This window comes from Clarias gariepinus, chromosome 3 (assembly GCF_024256425.1).
Source record: "Clarias gariepinus isolate MV-2021 ecotype Netherlands chromosome 3, CGAR_prim_01v2, whole genome shotgun sequence".
In the NCBI taxonomy this organism is placed as follows: domain Eukaryota; kingdom Metazoa; phylum Chordata; class Actinopteri; order Siluriformes; family Clariidae; genus Clarias; species Clarias gariepinus.
In genome coordinates, this window is record NC_071102.1 from 22,302,734 (window position 1) to 22,317,619 (window position 14,886).

At 37.0% G+C, this 14,886-nt stretch overlaps 1 protein-coding gene and 1 long non-coding RNA gene across 2 annotated transcripts in view; one reads left to right on the forward strand and one right to left on the reverse strand.

Annotated features, from left to right (window-relative positions):
* Window positions 1–14,886, forward strand: part of eif3hb (eukaryotic translation initiation factor 3, subunit H, b) — a 91,201-nt gene that overhangs the window by 22,192 nt on the left and 54,123 nt on the right. The window lies entirely within an intron of this gene.
* LOC128519010 (uncharacterized) lies at window positions 2,661–10,329 on the reverse strand. Its single transcript, XR_008357805.1, has 3 exons — window positions 9,925–10,329; window positions 3,285–3,325; window positions 2,661–2,791 (listed from the first exon to the last, which is right to left on the reverse strand). It is a non-coding gene; the product is annotated as an uncharacterized LOC128519010 (long non-coding RNA).

Below are 14,886 nucleotides of genomic sequence, written 5' to 3' on the forward strand. Positions count from 1 at the left end.
TATTTTAAAATCGATGCGAAATTTCACAGGTAGCCAATGCAATGTGGATAAGATAGGGGTGATGTGCTCATATCTTCTGGTTCGAGTGAGGACTCTCGCTGCTGCATTCTGGACTAATTGAAGCTTGTTTAAGCACCTAGTTGAACAACCAGACAGTAAAGTGTTACAATAATCCAACCTAGACGTGATAAAAGCATGAACTAGTTTTTCTGCATCGTTTAGTGACGATATATTTCTTATCTTGGGAATATTTCTAAGGTGAAAGAATGCTATCCTGGTAATATTATCTACATGTGCTTCAAATGAAAGGCTTGAATCTATAATCACACCGAGGTCTTTTACTGTTGCACTTGATGGAACAGAAAGGCCATTTAAAATCAGTGTGATATTGAAAAGCTTACTTCTAGCTGCTTGTGGTCCTATGACTAGAACTTCTATCTTATCAGGATTAAGCAGAAGGAAATTAATAAACATCCAATCTTTTATGTCCTGCACACATTGCTCAACTTTAGTAAGCTGGTTTTTCTCATCTGGTTTTGCTGAAACGTATACTTGTGTGTCATCAGCATAACAATGAAAACTAATACCATGTTTACGAATTATGTTGCCTAGAGGAAGCATGTAAAGGGAAAAAAGCAGTGGGCCTAAAACAGAACCCTGTGGAACACCAAACTCAACTTGAGAACATGAGGAATGGTCACCATCTAAATCTACAAACTGATAACGATCAGTCAAATAGGATCTGAGGGTCCATAAGAGGGCCGTTCCCTTAATTCCTACTACATTTTCTAATCTGTGAAGGAGAATACCATGATCAATAGTGTCAAAAGCTGCACTGAGGTCGAGTAACACAAGTATAGTGACACAACCCTGATCAGAGGCCACTAGGTCATTTACTACTTTAACGAGTGCTGTCTGTGCTGTGATGAGGCCTAAATCCTGACTGATACAGTTCATGTATGCTATTCCTATGTAGATATGAACATAGCTGTTGTGATACTACCTTTTCCAGAATTTGAGATAAACGGGAGGTTTGATAATTGGAAAGCTGACAGGGGTCAAGGTCAGGTTTTTTGATTAGTGGTTTAATAACTGCTAATTTAAGGGATTTAGGAACATACCCACTGCTGAGTGAACAGTTAATTACTTTTAACAGGGGTTCAGTTATTGCTGGAACTATCTGCTTGAGAAAATGTGTCGGTATAGGCTCTAATTCACAGGTTGACTATTTTGAAGAGGAGATGAGTGAAATTAGTTCACTCGCTTCAAGGGGAGTAAAGTATTCTAGGTTCTGATGTGATGTGATTAATTTATCATCTGTATCACTTAAATTGTCTGGTTTTAAAGCCTGAATTTTTATAAAGCTCTGTGTGGTATTTGATGTGAATGTACGTTTAAGGCAGTAGCGCGGTGCTGTGCGTACATTATTACTATGAGACACTTTAATCGAGACAAGACAGTGATCTGATATAACTTCAGACTGTGGAATTGTAGCTATGTTTCTTATACTCAATCTGAAGGATAATATTAAGTCCAAAGTGTGACCTGCTTTATGAGTGGGTCCTACTACACACTGATTTACTCCTACTGAGTCCAGTATGGACATAAATGCCGTTCTCAGAGAACACGTTGAGCGAGCAGAGGAGTAGCGTGGACGGTAAACCGAAACGCGGAAATAGCGCGAAAAGGCAGGATAACCACGAGAGATATTGTAAGAACTCTCACACTGAGAGCAAGAGTTTACACAATCCTGCGTTCTAACAACTCGCACTCAATCAGGAATTGGACCCAAAATTGTGAGTACTCTTATAAGATTCGGCGAAGCGTCGGAAACGGCATGGGCAGACGGAGCGATGTGAAGCGCCATCTTCTCTCCTTTTATGCTTCCTGAATCGCGACGGTACTACTTTAGGGTCCTAGTGCCGGTCGCGAAGCGAGTGCGCATGACAGCAACCAAACTTGCTTCTCGACCTCTGTTTTCTTCCAACAAAGAATAAAAATTATTGAACGTTTTATCAAACACATTTTTTATTGATATTGATCACGTGTCTATCGCGATGCATATAGTTATCGTTTTACTGCCCAGGCCTATTTTTTTTTTAGTCCCAGTAAATTGGAAATCTAAATCGTAAGGCATACATGGGCATCATGATCAGCCATAACATCAACACCGGTCATCAGTAAACCTGTAACAGGATCATCGGCACCCAAGACTCGTTTTAAGCCTGAGGGGGAACCATCTGGTCCAATTCCACAGAAAAAAACCAATGTAGAACAAAAAAAAAATGGAAATCCAAACACTTGGCCTCCATGGGATTAGCAGGAAGAGTTTGTGTGAGGTTCTTAAGCCGGGATTCAAATTCTACAGATCTCAATCCGATCAAGCGTCCTTGGAATGATCTGCACAAGCAGGTCTGATCCATGGTGGACCCACCTTACACCTTACAGCACTTAACGCATCTGCTAAGATCCTGGTGCCAGACACAAAAGCACAGCACACCTTCAGGTCTTGTGGAATAATGTCTTCCACATTAATAAAGGGCTCAGAGCTGTTGTATTAACTGACTTAATGCTTCAAAATAGTAATGTTTTTGTGGATCTATATGTGCAGTACTGTGCAAAAATTTTAAGCCACCCCTCATTTCTTCAAGTTGTTGTCTTCCTTCCATCAAGGGGACACCATCTGATCCACACACAACTTGGCACAGGCTTTGTCGGATGCCCTTCCTGGTTCAAACCTCCTGTTTTGTCTGAGCTTGGGACTGGCACTGCAGTGGCTGGGCCCTCATTCCTTCAGATTTAAGAAAATTGACTTATGTCAGATAAATGAAAGTAACGGGAACAAATGTTTTATTGCGACAGGTTGCAAAGTGCCTGAAGATGCATTTAAAAAATTGGTTATGTAACAATTTCAGCAGCGACCTCATTTCCTCTCTTGTCTGTGCCATCATCTGCACCCGTTTCTTACTGGTTCATGCCTGAAGTTAGATGATTTTTATTCTCGACTAATTCATAGGTCACTGTTCAGGTACAGGGACTGGTCTGAAAATGCCTGGACAACTATTTCTTAAGATTACATTGCAAATGCAAGAAATTCTGAGTCTGAGCAAAATATGTCTAAAGACTTTAGCACAGTATCGTACATTGTGATGTTCTGTGGGTGTGGTGGTCAGATAAATCAATATACATTTGGCCATATGGTATAGTTTTCAATATAAGAACGTACTGTAATGTTTTCAAAAGACATTTTTAAAAGTTAATAAAAATTCACTATTATAGCATACCTTTTTAGCCTCATACTGCTGCATGCATAGGACGTCTTGACCTAAACAAATGTTAAATAAAAAGGAAATCATTCAAAGTGCCATAATTTCCAGCTAAGCTCACCTTTTTATATAAATTTCCTACAGTGCCAAAAACATTCTCTTTAGACCATAACACTCAGCGTTAAGCGATCGAGCAGGTACCAGGCGCTTTCTACAAGTATATAATAATTAGCCGCTCACTCACATTCCAGCTTTACACAAGACTGCCAGTTTAACTTTAATTCGCTCAGCAATTAATTTTACAGGCTACAGATTTAACAAGGAACTGAAAACATGCTTTCTGCAAACACATTGCAAGTCCCGTCTTAGGGAAACCAGTGTCTCATCATTTGCAAAGTCATTATTGTGCTGTAAGGCGTTGCGATATGAACAAGAAGAAAATGATTCACATGCCAACAGTCAGTGTGAAATTGGTTAATTAGCATCGTTCGATGGCGTTCGGAACGACACCATGATCTAGTCCAAATCTAGTACTATCCAGGTTCTTTCTGTTAAAAATGTACTGTAGCTTTTGGGTTTTGCTTTGTTCTCTTGTATCTATCACAGGATACTGGATACGTCATGAATTGTAGTTCTTTTTTTGATTGTTTAAAGTTTGCTAGAAAGTGCTTTAGCAGCAAAGCTGTTTGAACCCTTCTAGAAGTCCAATTGTGGTCCAGCCACTCCATATTTTGAGCCTTATAATTAAATAATTTTCTTCAAGGCTGCATGTCATGGTTATTGTGCAGTCTTCGGGGGCAAACTAACTCTTCCTGAAAAGAATTCTTAACCCAGCAGGAGTTAAGATGGGGAGAAAGAAAGGGGAAAGACTCCTGCTGCCTTTATTTACATCTTTCAGCAATTTGTTGTCTCTCTCCAACACTTTGTGAGTTCCACTTTTAGAGCCCCGCTGCTCTTGAACAGTCTAGCGCCTCGTCTCGTTCGGCACCGCAGCACATCTCATTCGGCTTCTCACCTACTTACCCGAGGCCCTTGCGATTTTGAAGCACTTTTGTTACAGCAAGGAAAACCCCCTCCTAAACTTAAGAAAGCAGGACTCGCTTGTGAAGAAACTCTTCAGACCTGATTCACAAGAACACGAGTCCTGTGTTTGATATCCTGTGCTCAAGTCAAGATAATCGCCCTTGTTCTTTCGCATAAACGCTTATTATTTTATGCACACTTGGGCATTGACCTGTTATAGCAGCTTGGCATACGCTCTAGGTTAAATTGGCGTTGGAAACGAGCTTCTGAAGTCACAGTATGAGTCAAAAACGTTCTTGCCAGCTCAATTGGAGACGTTTGCCACCAATGCCCTGCAACCTTATAAACCACGCTTTCCTACGGTTTTGAGATTGGGATAGGATTGAGTGTGGGCAATATGAGATCATATAAAAAGAAAAACTTGAGTTATTTTGTCCAGAAAGCCACAGCAATATGGTAAGCCACAAATTATCATAAGCAGAACCAATTTAGAGTTAATCTGACTTCTGTGTAATGTTTGTTTATTTCTCCCCCCACCAAATTACATTTCACTTTTTCCTATTCCTCAGATTTTCCCTGATTTAGTTTATGTAATTGGAAAGTTTGTAACGTCTGTCTCACATCTCAATATTCTGTCTCACATCTCATACTTATCACATAATTAGAAGTAGCAGATTCCATCATGTTTAAGTTATACATAAACATACATGCATCCCTGTATACATAGTATTTCCAGTATACTCTCCTCTAATCTACTGTCAACACATTTTGAAAACTGGAATGATTGCATTGAGCCTTCAAAATCATTAAAGAAAATCTAGAAAAAAAAACATACATGGAGATGACTGGCGACCCCTGAGTGGCGTAGTAGTGAAGTGCTCGCCCTATCATCTGAAGAATGGAGATCACTTAAATATTTGGTCAAGTTGCATTATATAACATTGCTCTGTAACAAAAATAATTTTAACACAGTTATGGCACAACAATTTGAACATAATTGCTAAAAGCGCTATACAAATAATTTTATTGAATTATCATTGCCGCAAAGCAGCTTTACACAATCAAAAGAATTAAGTTTGTATGAAATGTGAATGTGTATGAATCAAAATGGTCAGTTGTCCCTGGTGAGCAAGCCCAGGGGGACAGTGGCAAGTAAGAAACCTTGAGAGGAACCAGACTCAACAGGAACCCATCCTCATTTGGGTGAAACAGAAAGCAGTAAATGATCTGCATTTATACAGTGTGTTAGGTGGCGGGCAGTTCAGCTATAATAGCTGATGTTAATATGGAGTCCAAGTAGTTATTGAAGACTCAGGTAGACTTAAAAGGAAGTTCCAGTCCTGAACTATCGAACTGTCAAGTCCTCAGAGAAACAGTTGCCAACACCAGTCGAGGCCAGAACATAAGCCCATGCTTGCCAAAAAGGGGAGACAACAGAAGAGTAAATCGGCCAAAGTGTAACACCACTACAACGTCATGAAGAAAAGTGGGGCAAAAAATAAAAAAACCTATATAAACGTCTATCAGAAAATACATGTGTCCACATGCCAAATTATATGGCTGTTTTTAATAGTAACAGTGAGACGAGAATTCGCAGAATTGGGATAAAAAAATAAAAGCTGTGTCCATAGGAAAACCAATTGAGACTTATAGGAAGATAGAGATTGCCCTTTGGAGCAATGAAAAAAGGTCATGTGGTCTGAGTCCAGATTGAGCCTATTCCAAAGTGAAGGGTGGGTCAGGGTAAAAAGGGAAGTGCCTGAAGCCACTGTACAAGCTTCTGGAAGCAATGTTGTGATCTGGAGTTGCTTTAGTTGCTTAGGTCTAGGCTCAGTGGCAATAAAATGAAGTCAGCTGAATGTACTGAATGACCAGGTCTTCCCATCTAATCTAAATGTGCGACCTTTTTAAAAAAAAAAAAAAAAAAAAAAGTTGAAAAGGTTTTTTTTAAATGTAGCTTTCTTAAAGATCTGGGCCCGTATTCACAAAGCTTTTTAAGCTTGCTCCTAGTGACAATTCTAAGAAAATTCTTAGAATTATAACATTTTTCTTAGAATTTCATCTTAAATTTAAGCATTAAATCTTAGTAAAGATGAAAAATTATTCACGAAACATCTTATCCCTAAGGTAAAAATTAAGAGTATAGAGGAGGACTTTTAAGAGGCTTAAGTTTCTATAGCAGAGAACAAAATGGCGGAAAGAAGAAATTCTCTAAACATACAGCTTAAAGTAAACACTGCTCTTCTGTCCAATTTGATTTTCTTGTTTTACTATTTTCCAGAAGATTGTTGGCTACATACCATCCAAAAGCGCAACTTAAATAGACTGTCCTACAATCATGTAAATTGGTAAAACGGTGAGCCATTTTGCTCCCTTCAATCTGAAAAGGATCAAGTAATAAAATCAGTATGGTAAATAAATGTAAGAACTTAACTACTGTGTGGAAATAGGGAGGTTCAAAAGTAGACACATTTTCAACATTTGGCTGTTTTAATTAACTTTAAGATTTAGCCTACAACAGTAACTTTGCATAAGTGGCCTGTAGTCATGATTATACAATTTCTTCATATACAAACATTGATTTTGTCTATTCTATTATCATGTATTCTATTTTTACCAAGAATGCATTTAAAGACCTTTACAGAGGTCAGTAATTTTTTTTTTATCCAATCAGTCCTTAAATTGTTGCATCATCCTTGGCAATGGGGTCAACCATACCTCACTAAGATAAAGGTTTTTACTCAATTGCTTTAAAATTTTTCTAAAAGAAAAGTTTTTTAAATCACTTTTAATCTAAGACTCCCAGCTAGGGTTTTATAGTCAAGATAGGAGCTTTCTAAGAGAATTCTAAGAAGCTTTGTGAATACGGGCCATGGTGTGAAGGTAGCCTAGAGAGTATAAAAGTAAATTGCGCAAAGCCTTTAACTTTGCTTTGTTTTGTAATACACTTGTCTTTAATCTCAGAAATTCACTTTACGTTTTGTGCATGTTTATTAATTTTATTAATTAGTTTTAGATCCCTAATTTCATGAATTTAGGGATCTAAAACTAATTAATAAAATAAACATGCACAAAACGTAAAGTGAATTTCTGAGATTAAAGACAAGTGTATTTAGGAAACACAGGCTGCACTCAAGCAGGCGTCAGTTATTGCTTTTGCTTTCGGCGTCACCTTTTTATATGGTAAAGTTCAGTGTAGTGAAATATGGCAGCCGTGACTGCTCGTATGTTGTCTTTTACCGTTTTTTTTTGTGTTTTACCACATTCACTGACTTTTGTCTGCCATTTCCATGTTTGCAGCCTGCCAACTTTTCGATGATCACTAAAGTAAAAAAATGTCATTGTCCATGGAGCCAATAAAAAGCATGAAGAATTGCGGTGTAATTCAGCTGAACTCCTGTATTGGACTTCATTTTTTTTTTTTTTTTTTTTTTATCGAGCTTATCCAGAGAGTAGTGCCTCATCAGCTTCCGAACGGATGATGGGAAGAAAGGGCTTGTTAAGAGAGAGGGAAGAGAGATGGAGCGTGAGAGCGTGCTCTATTTGCTTGGGTTTTATGGCGTGTGAACATGCAGGTATAGCCAGGGAGACGGGCCGTGCCTCAGGCTGGAGAGAGAGCAAAGCGATGGGGCATTATTAAAAATATAATGGGCTGAGGCCACGCTGCTTCTGAGGGAGAAAAAACACAGAGAGGAGGGGAAATCATTGCGATAATGCACTATGTGCTATAGAGCTGTGCAGTCATTGCGTTTAGTTCATATTTTTATGTAGACGGCACCCTGCTGTAAATCCCCACATTCAAGTGTATAATTTGTAAAAATTTTATACGATAGTTTAGTCGATACAGCAAAAACAAGCAGTGTCTGAATAAAAGATTTATTAAAATATTATAAAAAATATATAAATGTACACCAAGTCCCCGATTTAAACACGATCGAGTTACGAACTTTTTAGATACGATTGGACCTCGCATTATGTACATTCGTAGATGCGAATAAATAGAATTTTAGGATTTAAAAATTTTTTGTGCAAGATTTAGTGACAACGCAGCACCATGGGTCCCAAGAAAATTAGCAGGGATGGTATCAAGAAGAAAATGAAGCCACTCTCGGGCAAAATTAAGAAAGAAGTAAAGAGGAATCATAAATTAAGGTTAAGAGAGGATTAATGTCTATTTTATTTTACTTCATTTACTCACACTCAGCTTCTATACTGCTTTATCCTGTATTCAGAGTCTCAGGTACCTGAAACCTATCCCAGAAGGCGTAGGGCACGAGGCAGGGTACACCCTGGACACGGTGTACCCTGCAGTCCATCGCAGGGCATAAACACAATCATGCACTTATTCACACACACAATCATGCACTTATTCACACACACAATCATGCACTTATTCACACACACTACAGTCAATTTGAGAACGCCAATTAGTCTAACCTGCATATCTTTTGGACGGTGGGAGGAAACTGGAGTACCCGGAGGAAACCCACAAATTACAGGGAGAACATGCAAACTCTATGCATGCAGAGACTGGAATTAAACCCGGACCTTGGAGGTGCAAGGCGACAGTGCTAACCACTACTTTATCGTATTTTTTTTTTTTTTCCTGTATATTTTCTAGTACACAGTCCAGTTCAGTAGGTGGTGATGTTGCGCTAACCACTATAAACTGGAAGAAGAAGCAATACCCTTGTAAAACACAAAAAGTATTTACTGAAGATTCAAGCAGTTTGTTCTTAAGGATATACATTTTTGGGATTTTTTAATTTTTAGGTTTACCTAAATAATTTATCAAGTGTAAATTGATTCTGAATAATAAAAAAAAAAAAACCTGACTCATTGATTTTAGTTATTTTAATTCACCCCACCCCCCACTCCAAGCTAACAGCATGTTAGCCACTCAGTTAAGGAAGAGTGTGTTATTTTGCTAATCTCGGATTTAAGATAGTTACTTTTTCAGTACAGCTTTTGATGCAACTTGATTTTATATGATTTATTGCCAAACATATTCATAATACAGCGTATCGTATTCGATGGTTCTATACTCCACTCTTGATTCTATAAGAATTATATATTTAATAATGCATTCAGGCAAAGCAGCACATTCTAAAGTAATTCTTCACTGTTCAATAGAGTATTATTATTCGAGTGGTTTGATTGATGTTTCTGTCAAGCTCGTATTTAGGACCGGAGGTACACACACGGAGCAAATCCATATATAGCACACACCCGATGAACCTGGCTCTAGGCAAGATGGAGGACGTCTCAAGACTCTTATTAACACTCCGAGTTTCTCATGCTCCTGTGCTTTGACACATCTCTCCACTGGAGCTGCTGTAAAAAGGCTGTGAATGTCTATAGGTGGATGTTGGACTATAGAAAACGTAATTAAATTTTAATCGCCGTTGATTAACGAGATGTTTAACAATATGGTTCTCCAACTCCCGTCGTTCGTTAGTGCTCTTTTGGCGTCCGTTTGCATTTAAGCCTGAGCTGTGCCTGGACAAATGATGGAGCCTGATAAGTATTTAAACAGCCCTCGTAAGCGCCGAGAGAGTCCTTGAACTATACAAGCTGAAAAAAAAAAGTTATAGACTTGTATCATAATGAGCGAACAGATCGCCTCCACCCTCACCGGTCGCTTGGAAACCGCCGCATTTATTAATGCCCCTCGGAACGGCGGACCGGAGCCCGTCAAGTCTTCTCCTTCACCTCGTCCCTTTCCCAGAGCAAGCGCTTTCATTTTGATGAGTTGCAGCTGACCCGTAGAGACTGTGGCCTGTGGGGGCGGCAAGCTAGAGGGGGGAATACGACCAACTGAGGCAGCGGAGATTGTTTATCTAACTCGATAGAAGGCATATACGCTGCTAACAGGCACAGTGGAGAGAAAAAAAGTTCAGGCAACATCTAGGCCTCGTCATAAGTTTCGACTCGACCCATGGGCTCGTATTGCTGACAAATAATATAAAAATATTCATCTGGTTAGAAGGAAAACTCAGATCAGTTTACTCCATCTGCAGCACTGCGCATGTGCAGCTAAGTTCAGTTAACACTCCTAATTCTTATGTACTTATATATGCAAAATAACTCTGGTTAGTCATGCTATTTCTAACGTTTTGCGAATAACAGTAGAATATTACATTTAGTGATTGTTGTGGTTTTCAGCGAATGCAAATAACAGTATATTTGTGACTATTAGCTTTTTGCATTTCTACAGTTTTTTTTATAGTCCACTACAAAGTTAACTTGTAATTTACTGTGGTTTTACTTATACATACATTTTATCATACAAAATTACATTATTTTAGCTGTTTATATCTTATCAACTGAATACATCAGTGTATTTATATAACTATACTGTATATGTTATATACTACATTTCATTTAAGGTTTAAAATGTCAAAATTAAAGATTATTAAACTCTATGTGGCTTTTGCATTTTTAAAAGTTTATTTTTATACATAAATACCCTGGTTTATGTTTTTTAAAATTTTTTATAGTTATAAGCAAAATATCAAATTAAAGAAGCGTTTAGGTTTTATCCGATTAATCGAAAACATAATCGCCCAACTAATCGATTATCAAAATAATCGTTAGTTGCCGCTCTAATTCAGTGTTGTGATCCTTCTATGTGGCAATTTATGTACAGTGATGCCTAGCGCCCTAACGAATGTAACTTAACCATGTAGTCTGTCAGTCTTTAATGGTTTTGTAATCGTTACCTTTTTAAAACGTTGAGCAAATGTAAAGAGACGTTCAAGTTTTGTCAAATTAAAAGTAGTTTACTAAGAAACTTTTGTAAACCATAAATGTTTGTAACAACTACAGATATAGTTGCTTCCTTGGCAAGCATCTAGCATCAAAATATTTATATTTTCCTTTCTTACTGTTAAAATAAAAATGGACAACACATGCATTATTCACTGTCACCTTCTGTCTACCTGCAGTTAATTTTATTTTTTATTTTTTCAAATTTTTCATATATTTTATTTCCTGTAGTATGGATGTGATGTTTGACCATATACATAGAATGACTGCCTGGTTGGTTATTTTACACGATGTACATCTTTGTACTGGTGGCAGTAAGGAACTCATCTCATAGCACCTCACGCCACGTTTCCTGATTGGGTGGAAATAAAAAAAAAAAAAAAAAAACTTGTTTTGAAGTCTTGCTCTGAAGTCTTGGCTAAGTGAAAAAAAAAATCATGGAAATTTATTGATCAAAAAGTGTGTGAACTCTGATAGCAAGTCTGGTGCTGAAAGTAGGTCAAGATCAGAGAGGCATCAAGTTTCACTTGATAACCAGAACTTAAATTTAAGTGGGAAAAGGGAATACCTACTGAATCCGTCAGCAGACTGTTAGTGTTGCACTTAAGAAATGCACTTGAATCGCAACTCTGTTAAAATGAAACCTCATATTTACAGACACAAATATAACAAGTGTATAAATTAAATAATTTACAGATTTCGACAATCTGAGCAGGATCAGTGGGCCTGGTGTCACCTAGTCTTAAAAAGAAATGAAATCTTGGCAAAACACTTAAATTAATATTACAGCAAACCAAAGATAAGATTATATTATAAATATATAATTTTTTTTTTATATAATCTCACATTATTTTGGATTATATTTGATATTATTCTGTTAATATTTTTTCATTATAATATTGGATGTTATGAGACATGTTTTATATATATATTGTATAATTTAAAATTATATTACATATACAGTGGAACCTCGGATTACGAGCATAATTCGTTCCGGAAGCGGGCTCGTAAACCAAATTTAATTTTCCCATAGGAAATAATGGAAACTTAAATTATTTGTTCTACAGCGCAAAAAAAATAATACATAAATATAATTAATACACAATATAAAGTAAAAATAAAACAAATTAACCTGTACTTTACCTTAAAAAAATGTAAAAATAAATCCGACAAGTGTTTTCGTTTGTGCACGCAGGGTGGGTGTGTGTGTGTAAAATGTGCGTACACACACACACACACACACACACACACACACACACACACACACACACACACACACACACACTCAAATTAACGGGTAGACCGTTTAAAAATTAGCAAGGAACATCCCTAGTCACACTCATGTGAGCGCATACTAACAGGATCACTGCTGTAAAACAACAACAAAAAATTTATCAGCTCCTCACCTTTGAAAACAATTGCGACAGAGAGGAGTCTGTGTGTTTGTTTGGCAACCTGAGAGGAGGGGGGCTGAAGGGGGGCTCGCTCGCGTTTACAGCCCCTTTCTCTCAGGTTGCCAAACAAACACACACATTCTCTGCCTTACACAGACACAAACACGCACACTCAAAAACACTGCAAGCACTAAGACCCAGCAGGGGAAACGATAGGTCTCGGCTTTACAGCTCCCCTTCTCTCAGGTTGCCAAATAAACACAGAAACTCTTCTCTGTCGCAACTGTTTTCTGTCTCTGTCGCAACAAAGGTGAGGAGCTGTTTAATTTGTTTTTCGTTGTTTTACTTTACAGTAGTGATCCCGTTAGTATTCGGTGTCAAAACAAGAAGCGCATGTGTGAAACATGATACTCGGTGCTCGTAAATTAAGACAAAGTTCGTTTTTCAAGTCAAAAATTATTAAAAATCGTTGCTCGTCTTGCGGAACACTCGTAAACCGCGTTACTCGTAATCCGAGATTCCACTGTATCTAAGATGTAGAGGATTATTGTATAGAAAATTAGATTATAATTAACATAGATTATATTATACAGAATTATATTATTTGTAAGATATATAACATTATATATATATAATTATGTTGGGTTATGTTATATCAAATGTCATATCAGATTTATAACATGGTTCATATTGTATTATAGCTAATATAATATAGCTAATATTATAATTAATATATTTGTAGTATATCATTTTATCATTATTAATTAAAACATTATAAAATGTGATACTACATTCTATTAGATATATACTGTTATGTTTAGATGTTCTATGTAATGTATAGATAAGATTATATATAAGATTAAGATTATTAATAATCAAGTCAAAACTTTTAAGGAAAAATTTTATTCTCTAAATTTCCTTTTTTAACTAAAATGTGAAAAATTCTAAGCCAATAGAACAAAGTTTTGCTTTAAATTCCTCTAAAAATGCGCTAACAATCTTAGTAATCCTATTTTAAGAAATTGTAGATAATTTTACTAGATTAAAGATCACTTCCTTGGATCTCATTTTTGCAGTGTTCCTGCCCTACTTTTCCCGCAGAGATCTCTCCTCGCCCTGCTCTTTCTCATCACTCTTCTCATTTCTTGCCTCCTTTTCTCCGTTATCTCCTGCTCATGCCGTCGCGTCAGGTTAAAAGATTAACTACCTGATATTCAATACTGTGTGCTTCTTGGTTTTTAATATTGTGAGCAGAAATATCAGATCTACTCTAGATTTTTTTTAAATTCGATTTACGTCTGCATCATGCACACAGTGACCACGCACAAAACGTTTGACGTGTTTTTGCGCCCTGAGAAAGCAAAACTTCTTGATGTCAGAGCTCTGATAACAGAAATCAGTTCAGCAAGGTTAAAATCCGTAAAAAGTTGCAAATCAAAACTGCACCAATTTCACAATAACTGTTGTATTCACCAAAAGTTAAAGGTCTTAGGATAAGAAAAACGTGAACGATGTCTTACAAAGCTGTTCCCATGCCATCTCCTTCAACGTTCCAGCGCTTCTAACTGTACTCTGCAATGTTTTGTTGCTGTTCACGCTTGATCAGGCAGAAAACCGACGCACTTGTTTACTTTCAGCTCTGAGTTTTGAACAGATTTTATCATACCCCCCCCCCCCCCCCCCCTCCTTAAGGAAGCTAGTTTTTGTGCCTTTTTTTTAAATTTTTTTTTTATAATCCTCGTACAGGGAAACATTGAACCTATTCTCCATAGTAATCAAATATGCTGCAGATGAAGCGGATAGGGACACCTGAGCATTCTCTAAAGCTTGCTGTACTCTATATATATATATATATATATATATATATATATATATATATATATATATATATATAATATAATATAATTTTTTTTTTCTTCGTTTCAGTTCTATAGTTTTTATGTGTGATTTATGTTGAAAGTCAAAAATGATCTGCACTCTTGAGTGTAGAATATATTTTTAAGCTTTACAAAACATGAATACATAAATTTTCTGACATAATCTTCTTGCTATTCAATACACCTTGTCGACAAGCTTCGTATTCCCTCATTGAAAAATGTTTTATTCTGAGCTGTGAGCCATGAATGCATTGCTGTCTTCACTTCATTTAAAGTGAATCTTCGTCCTCGTACAGCTGCTTGCAGGGGACCAAAAAGGTAATAGTCTGATGGATTGAGATTAGTGGGGAGTCCATTCTTGCTCGCACCGCAATTACAAATTAACTGATGTAAGGCGTTCTGGGAAGATGGTAGCCTTGAGCGGAAAACGTTGTGATGTTGCGACCAACAGAAACTTTAATATAAATGGAGTGCGGATAATTATTTTACTTAAGTGTAACTTTTGTCTCAAAATCCAGATTTCACATTTTTTCTAGTGTATTTTTTACAGGAAAAGCA